Genomic DNA, 10,000 nt, shown 5'->3' on the forward strand with positions numbered 1-10,000 from the left:
GGGCCTGATAGTGACTTAATTAGAAGCATAATGAATATGGCATACATCTGACAAAGCTAATTAAGCTTGAATGCTAAGCTAAAATGGGCGGATAATTGCGTTTTTTTTTTTTTTGCAGCTACAGAACAGCGACTTGGACCTTCTCGCTGACCCCTGTCTGAGGCCCCATAGTCCCCTGGCTGATTACGGCGAACAAACAAGATGGGCGGTCAGCACATTGTAATAGGAAGCTACATCCCACCCGTGTTAGCATGTCTTGTATTGGAGTTGTCCGCGGCTAGCTTTGTGATCCGTGAAAATGTCTCCAATGCCCTTTATAATCCCATTAAAAGCTATTGTCTCCGGCTTACAACTCTCCCACGTAAAGAGAGAAAAGAGCAGGTAAAGAGCCAAGAGGGTTATGTTTTCTGAGGAGCCTTTAGATTTGTGCAATTGTTTATCATATATTGTTTGCATTATCCATAGACATAAAGCCTCAGGGTGTGTAGTGACTGTTGCATTTTACAGGTTATTGTGTGAAAAGTGTGACTTTTACAGCAAGCTTTTCACAATGCAAATTTTGAACTGCAGAAAATATTACAAATAAATAATTTGGTTTCAGCTTCCTGTCACAGATACCCTTGGAGAACTTGAGCTATTCAAGAGATACATTATTTATTTTTAGTAGAGGTTAAAACTAGAACTATGTAAGAGTAGCTTCAGAGTTCTGAATTTTACATTTTCACTGAAACACTCTTCCAACTAAACAAACAAAGTCACCATACAAAGCCCTGCATTTGGTGAAAGATAAACATGTTATTTTACCTCTATTTGTTGTCTACCTTTCCGCTGTATGTAAACCTGTTCCTCCTGCTCCTGCTGCCTCTGCTACTGTAGGAACATTCACCCTCAAACATTGTTCTATAAACTGTTCCACAGAGCTTATGAATGTAAAGTATTATTAGGCCCGAGCGCCACAAGCTGGCGAGAGGCCTATTAATGTCGTAAGGCCGTGCAAAGCACGGCTGCGAAAGTGCGCACGTAGTGCGCACGGAATCGAGTGCAAAACGCTCGCCCACTTCCAAACACTCACTAACGCACTCCTTCACTCCTGCACGCCCCGTGCATACTAATTAGTAGTAGGAAAATGGAACATTACCGTTGTAAACGGGCGAAGCCCGCGCAAAAGTGTGCACTAAACGAGCACTTTACATTTTGCGGTCGTCATCCCCATATAAAGCACTAATTTGCCCTAAGTATCTCACGAATACGTTCCCCATCTCTTGCATGTTCCGTGCATATAAGCATGTAATGCAAAAATTGAACATTATTACTGTATAGAGAGGAGCCCACTCAAAATTAACGAAAGTACCCGTCAGTGACCAGGGACCCACACCATGAGGTAGGAAAGCGCGAGCGCTTTCCGAAAATGTATAGTTTATGATATTTGAAAAATGGGAAACATTGTTTTGGTTTCGGGACCAACCCCCCTATTTTTCACCCAGTGAACATTGACGAAAAGTCACAAAAATGTTCACACCTCTAAAAATCGTGCCTCTCTACATTCTGGCTATTTCCCTTTTCTAAAAAAAAAAAATTGGCGCGTCAGCGCCCCCAAATGTACCAAAATGCATTGAGAGATGGGAAATGACCCAAAAAAAATCTGATCGTAGAATCATGAAATTTGGCGCAGAGGTAGATGGTGACAAGAGAAGTAAAAAATATTATTACGGCAACGCCGTCCGCCCAACCAAATGTCGGCCATATTGCTTCAAAAATGGCTAAACATGACTTCGGAGTTTTTCCAAACGTCGTACTTTTACAAACTCCTCCCAGGGCGTTGGCCCTAAAAAGCTGAAATTTGGTGAAAATACTACTGAGGAGTGGGACATCAAAAGTTATTCAAATTACATTGATACCTGTCACGGTCTCTGTGCGGCGAAGCCGCAAACTGTAGCAAGAATTTCAGAAATCTCCCAAATTTTACATTTCTGCCGTTTGCGCAGATAAAGTCCGAATTGCGTCAAATTAGAATCAGTTGTTGAACTCTTTGCCCTAAACCTACTTGAAGTGAAATAAATTAATTTGGAGCCACAGCGCCCCCTACAGATTTTATATGGAGGTTAAATGTTTAGTTTTGCGAAATTATATGAAATTTGACACACAACTCAATTTTAGCATCCCCATCAAAAAAGTCAATGAGACCCATGTCATAATTGTTATGGCGTTGCCGTAACGATGACCGAAACCTTCCATGTTATTCCAATGGGGAAATCGCCAGAACATGTTTACACTTTAGACTTTCACGAACTCCTCCCAGGGCGTCAGCCCTATTAACCTGAAATTTGGTGAGACTCATCTTCAGGGGTGGACCATCAAAAGTTATCCACATTTTTATTCAAAGAGTCACGGTGTCTGTGCGGCAAAGCCCCACATTTTGCCAAGAATTCAAAATAAAATTGCTTTTTGATGGTAAAACAAAGGGGAGAAGATGTGACAGCGTCACAGATTCAGCAGTAGGCGTACTAAAAGGACAATTGCGGCGTGGCGGCGGCGTGGCGAGGGCCGATCATTGCCGATGCGGCTATATTTATTATTATTATCCATAGAGATCCATAGAGATGCATTAGCCTGATGTAGAATGTACATTCACTACCAGCCTTATTCAGCAGTGTCTATTTATTTATTTGTTTATTTTCAAAAGTTATGAATGAATAATGTTACCTTTGACATTGTGAATTTATCTTGACATGTGTGCGTTTTAATGGTTTAGCTCATGTAACTATAATACGATTGGAAAGCTAAATCCAAGATGGCGGCGGTGCATTGGTTTGTGGTATTGTTGATATCGAACGCATGACGCCAAAAAATGAGGTGCTGAAGGGAAAGTGGAAGTGGAAGAATCTTTGCTGGTTAATAATAGAGGCAGTGCGTGACTCTTTCTTTTCCTCTCACTGTTAGATCAGCTTGTTATGAATGTTGCATCCGTATAAATTATTGATTCCTTTGTTATGCTTTGGTTTGTGTTCCCTCCCCCCTCCAGCAGAGCGTGGGCGTGGCATGAGCTGAAGACCACACCCATCTGCATTTCATCCAATCATCCAGCTCCAGTATATCAGACCGGTCTTCTCACCATCACTCTGCCAGATAATTCCGTCGAGTTCAGTAGTGCTGCCTGAGTTTTTGCGCTTAATATTACTCTTTTAGTCTCTTTTAATCTCACTTACTCACCTACTGTCCAGCTCCCAGTGTCATCTTGTTCTTGCTAACTCCTTCACAGCTTGCAACATTTACTTTTGTAAAATAAACTGTTAAACCTGCCATGATTAGAAAGCGCACTTGTGTTTTTCTGGAGGATTTGTCCTTTTTTAGTTAGTAGTTTTATTTAGTGTTTGTCAGCAAAATATTTCATTGACATACAGTAAACTATGATGAAATGTACTTTCTGTTTCCGTTCTAATTGTCTTGTGCATCAAAATCTCCTTAAAACACTATTGGTTGCATGGTAAAACATGAAAAAGAGGTATACTTTAAATACAATGTTTTCAATAATAATACACACAAATGTATGTCTTTCATAGATTTGTCACCGTGGCTCATAATAAGTGCTAATTTCACCTCCGACAGTGAAAGCGAAGCCCATGTCAGCTCTCGGCCAGTATACTTCACTGTTTGCTAGACTTGGGCATATAATTAGCAGCATATTGACTTCACACAGACACAGCTTTGCACCACTTGAAGAATGGCTCCAATTTCTTTTCCAGAGTCCCGAGACTGGACTAAGACGAGAGTGTGGGGAGACACATGCAAGGCCATTTTACAGTAAAGAAGAGCTTGGACAAGTGCATTATGGGTGTCACCAATTTCAAGAAGGGATTTTCTGTTTTCTCTGAGGCTGAGGAAACAGCAAGAGGCAAATTAATTCAGCATAGTGGGCCAAGCTGATCAATAACACTTTATTTTAACATCAGCGATGTTGGCTATAAAACCCTGCTGATGTGTTCATAGGCTGATTTGTATTTATAGCTTTTGTATGCTATAAATTGCACAAGCTTGGGTCCTCAGGGACTTTGATGATTCTGTAGTATCTTTACTACACTTTTCTGGACTGAGGAGACGTGTCCCCCCAGCTGCACCCAACCCACTCCTCAATATTGTAGCTGTAATACAATAATAGACAAAGACTGAGTCGCAGTGGAGAGCACATAGGTCTACAAGGAGGAATAGTACTCCCCATGGGGCATCTGTACAATATCCAGATTCTACAATGGAATATTATGTAAATATAGAAATTATACAATTCACATTTTACTTTATTGTCTTATGGAAGCCCTCCCTTTTTCTGAAAGAGATTTTAAGCCATCAATCTTTTAACCATTAACCTTAAAGGCGTAATGGACGATTTTTTTGCCGATTTGAGAACTCAAGTGGAAGTGCGCATGCCACTCTCCCCGTGCGGACGCACACAAAAGCAAAGTGCGTTTGTTTATTTGCACGACGGATCGCATCACATCTCTCGTCTCCCGTAGATTTCCGTCTCTTCTGAGCCAGCTCGAACTGACTTTCTTTTTCTTAATTTTGTCCCGTACACTGAGGGAACTATATTATAATAGATCCATGCGCTTAGAAACAGGGAAACGTGCTGCTCTCCTGGGACGAGCCGCATGCGGCTGCAGGTGAGCGGTAGGTGCGTTCTATGATTGATACGTGGCAGGACTAATCGACAGTCCACGCCACGAGGAAATAAGACTCAGATTTGGTGCCAAAAAATATGTCCATTACGCCTTTAATTTACCTAAACTTTCTAATTTGCTTCTTCTGACCAAAATGAGTCTTATAGTCTCAAAACTATTTAATCTATAATAGTAAATCTAAAATATGTGTGAGTAATTTTTTTTTTTAAGTATTAAACTTAGTCTTCAACCACTGATTAGATCAAAGCAAATCAATAGTAAATCATCCCACACACTATGGAAGGGTTATGCACTATACAAATGAGTGAATGCAGCTCTTATGATGTGGGTATTATCTTTGCATTTCTGCTCGCCTGTTCACCTCTGAGTCTTTTTGAACCCTGCGCTCTTCTACAAAGTGTGAAGCTCTACGGGCCCGGTTCACAAAGGCCTCTAAAGTCATAAGTCCTGATCACAGCAGCAATGCTTGTAACGTCACCACCGCACTGTAGTTTCCCTTCCAAGCAAAGGGTCATTTAAATTAGCCTTAACACATGTATGGACACACTTCTAAAAAGAATAAATACGTATTGTAGTGGTTAACTGCTGTTGCTAGACCACGACGACAAAATACTTTTTAATACTTTTATTACCTCTTGGTCAAAATGTTCTCTCAGACTTCACACTTTGTCCATCGCTGCAAATGTACCTGAACTCTTTACTTTATATTGCTACATGGATTCAGAAAGCCAAAGGTGGTTCCTGCAGTGACTTGGGCTTAAGTGGCACCTTGACCAACGCTCAGCTCAGTTCTTCAAACCACTTATACAGTACAATTCACCTACTTTTAGTTTCGAGGACCTACGCTTAAAGCTCTATTCATCGTGCCAATCGGCTCTGAATACTGTTGACTTGCTTCGAACAGGGTGACTTATAATACTGCTATGTTTCCTTATAGAAATCCAGGCATATGCATATATTTGTGACCACAATTACCGTCTATATGGCCAGATTTGCAGGTCCCAGTCCGTGCAAAGGAGTAGTTGACATTACACGCACCATCATTCATCCTGACTGCTATGACCACAACACAAAGCCACACTGCCTAAAGTTTATGTAAAATGTATTTTGGTGTGTACTTCTAAGCACAATTCTAAGCTATTGACTTGCAGGAAGAGATTATTTGTTTTCTGTACATCGACATAGTAAGTGAAATTTATAGCACAACTAAATGTCCACAAAGAATGATAATAGCATGCACTCAGGAAGCATAGGCTTCGACCAAACCAGTGCTATGTTAACCACAATGCTGAAGATACATTTAACCTAAAGATGCACTACGCGAGCTTTCTGGAGACACCTGCTTGTTTCTAGATGGAGATGTTATTACTTTGCCTGGAATGTTCCACAATAATGGCATAAAACTGGTCTATCTTGCATAATTAGAGGTGCTTTTATTGGTCAAGAATAGCTTGAAAAACAAGCGTTCTCATTGTGAATGGGGGCGCCTTCTCGTAGATCTGACCTGTAACTTGGCCAGCATCTGCTTGTCTCCATAGAGATTAAATGTTATATTGTGGATCATTAAAAATAAAAAAAAATAAAAAAATACTAGTCATGAGACCAGTAGATGGCAGAAAAGTGACATACTGCACCTTTAAAGTATTTTAGTTTAGGGTTTGCAAACGTAATAGCTTTTCCCCTCCTTTAAGCAAATAAAAGGGTATACGGAGAGTGAAAGTGTGCGGAGGGGGTTCAAATAACATAACCCAACAAACTCACCCCTCAAGCGAATAGCCTTGATCTCCATGGAATAGCACAGTAAATAGCAGACCCGCAGTAACACTAGTGAAACACAAGAAATAATTGAATATTTATGAAATAACAAGCCTCTTCAGAGTCAAGGGGAAATAAGATGTCTCATCTGACTGGGACATCCAAGGCAATAATAATAATAAACAAATACAGTTGCTGTTTGGAATGCACAGATTCTTAAATTCAGTCAAAGGCGATGCTCTGGAGGACTGGTGCTTTAGAACAGTAAATTGATTGTCCCCTAGATTTTGCATGTGACTTCTTATCAAAAGCTCTTTACATTACAGCGCTGTATAAGCGTGTTCTTATTGTGAAGTTTACGTGAGTAATTATTTGAACAATACTGTCTTGGGAGGTAATGAGAGGTGAGCTATTTCTAAGCTAATAGCTGAGCACATTAGTATAGCTCATTAGGCAGCTAAATTTGTAAATCTTACTTCATGGATCATCACTGTTTCACTTACTTCTGTATCCAGGACCTTTCTGATGTGTTATTTTGTTCCTATTTGACACTTTCTCATTGTGTCAGACAGGAGCTTGTCTGCTTACCACTTCACATTGACCCTACCCAATTCCCCAGATGACTCTTCTGATTGGCTGCTGGGGCCTGCTGCTGTCCTGCTGTGGGCCAATGAAGTGTCGGGTGTCAGGTTTGGACCCAGGAGGGAGGGGTGAGGGGCACACGTGTGCTGTATGTACACATGAGACACACGCAGTGTAAACAGCTACAGGCTGCTCTCCTTTGGCCCAGGTGAGCCCGTTAGATAAGACAGCCCAGGTAAACACAATAGCTGTGAGTGTAACTGAACTAGCTTGACCTTTGACCCCAGTCTTCACAGAGAACAAAGAAGGGAACAATCTTTTGCCCTTTGGCTCTGAATTAAATCGTAGAACATAGTATTTAGAAAACAACAAGAACGTAACATTTCAAATAAAGAAAATTTCAAGGGTTAAAATGTGTTTTAAAAGTCAGTGCCATTGTACAAGAGTTACAATATTGACTCTTTCCCTACTCTTGCCCTGTTCGCTCAAGACTTCCTCTGCATGTAATAGACAGAGTCCAGGAAAAGCAGACAATGTTGTGCCCAGAGACGCACCTCCTCGTCTGCATGGAAAGCAAAGGTGGCAGAGGTCGCCAACTCTCTGCTCCACCGTCATTCAGAGCAGGAAAGTCTCTTTTTCAGGGATCACGTAATAATATCTCACAATCATTTTAACATAGTTTCCTTTATTACTTCAGTGTATCAAGGTTCAATGTTGTCAGAAAGTTTACTGCATAAAAATGTTGCTTTGGCACTTTCAATTTCATTTTCACCTTCTTGGGTCTGTGACTTTTGGCACCTGAAGTGAAGTTTTGCTCAGTGAGCTGTTCCCATCAATGGCGCCAACTATTTCTGATCGTATTGCAGGTGAAAGGTGATTCTGGAGAATAGAAATGTGTGGAACAGCATGTTCTATGCAATTAAAGTGGAAAGTAGAAATGCAATGCAAAGTCAAGTACGGTAATGTCATATTTTACTGACCGAAATACAGACTTTTGCCTTTTCTTTTATTCATCGATTTCTATCAAAGAATAAACAGACATTCTAATTTTGTTTAGTCAGAGATGTGCTCACTTCATGTAGATGCTGGTAAACAGAATTTCTATTACCCTATTTTCCGGACTATAAGTTGCACCTTTTTTCATAGTTTTGACTTATAGTCCAGAGCTACTTATATATGACATTATTCGTTTTTTTCACACGGACAACCACAAGAGGGCGCTCTAGGCTCTAAGCGACGCAGAAGAAGAATCTGCACTTCCTCTACCTCTGGAGTTTGTGGAGTTGTTTAGAAGTGACACAGAGGAAGAAGAATTCAATGGATTTAGTGATTTGGGGTAAAACTGATGCTTTGGTAAACTTGTTAGCATGTTCTTTATGCTATAGTTATCTGAATAACTGTTAATATGTTATGTTAACATACCAGACACTTACCACAGTTCTGTCTGTGCCTCATGTAGCTGAAGGTGTTAGCGTTAGCATACGTACACCTATTCACCATGTTCTTTAATATGTCATATTTTAAATTGCATTTCAAGATTAAATGTCTGTTCTTGGTCTTTTTTTTTATCAAATACATTTCCCCAAAAATGCGACTTATACTACAATGCAACTTCTATGTTTTTTTCTTCTCTATTATGTATTTTTTGGCGCCTTAGGGTCCGGATAATACGTTACACATGGTGGTGGGATCTCTCTGATGGATGTGTTTGTGAACTGTGAGTGACAAAGACCTGTGTTGACATGTCACTCATACGACAAGTGAAGAGGCTCTGTAAAGGGGAGGGCTAGACATCCACGAGTAATGATGATTTCAGTTCGGTTCAACAATTATTTTGACACTCTGACATGAAAGTTGGAAAACAAAGAACTTTCCATTGCGTATACAACAAAACAGTTGGAGGGCACACGCAGCATAGAAACATCTGCTGTAAATAAAATGCTGAATAAAAGTGTTATTGCCGGTAGCAACGCTGATACGTGGGCAGTGACGTCTAAGTGCTGTTTTATAGAGAAACTGTCAGCGCTGCTCAGTTTACGGTACATCAACTCACAAGAACACGCCATTATGATCCGGTATATCCTCATGGGCCTGTGTATTGTCATATAAGAAACATTTGACTCTGCACAAGATAGTTATTTTTTGATAGCATTGAGACAGAAAAAGGAGCAACTCTTATTCTTAATAAATGTTTAGGGGGGGAAAGAGAGAGAGAGAGAGAGAAAAACAACCACCCAGGACTCAGTAAATTTATACATTTCATCTGCATAAAAATGTGGTATTTTAATGTTCAAGGTCAGAGAAATGAGCCTGGCTGAGGTTGCTGAGAATTTAAATTCAAACAGCTTTGAGCCCGGCTGAGTGAATTGTTAACAAAGAAATACAAAATACTACTTTGACATGTTATGTCTGAAACCTTGATTATATATCAAATTGTATGATATATTTAACTCCATATCTGTCTCAACTTTTGCAGTTTTCTCACGATTGAATTGACTTGTTCTCACCCATATGATTGCTTAACGGCGAGAGGTCGAACACTGTTAACCTCTATTATCATCTACACAATAGAAGATGGTTTAAGCATTTATTCGCTGATAGAGGGGGAAAAGAAAAGGGGCAGATCCAGAGGTGCGATTGAAGAAGCCCATTAAAAGCATGAGGAGCAGTGCTGCTGGTGTTTCCCTTGTGTTTGGAACTCTAATTTAAGGGTAAAAGTAAAACAATGGGCATAGGACTAATGTGTTTGGGAACATGTAAATCTGTTGCCTGACCCGCCAGCCCCGCCCACATTCTGTTCGAATGCGTAAGGGTCTGGAATCGGAGTCAGAGCCAATGAAATCGTCTGTAATCCATTTACCTGTCCAATCCCAGGCGGAGGTTTTAACGCGTCACACTCAGACATGGAAGTAGCGCTTTTCACCCCCCGTTCCAAAACATTTAAAATGGCGGACCCGGCTCGTGACCCGGCTCGTGACCCAGTGTTTACT

The sequence above is a fragment of the Eucyclogobius newberryi genome, unplaced genomic scaffold (assembly GCF_026437365.1).
Source record: "Eucyclogobius newberryi isolate DKJ021-1_F unplaced genomic scaffold, fEucNew1.0.hap1 SCAF_13, whole genome shotgun sequence".
Lineage (NCBI taxonomy): Eukaryota > Metazoa > Chordata > Actinopteri > Gobiiformes > Gobiidae > Eucyclogobius > Eucyclogobius newberryi.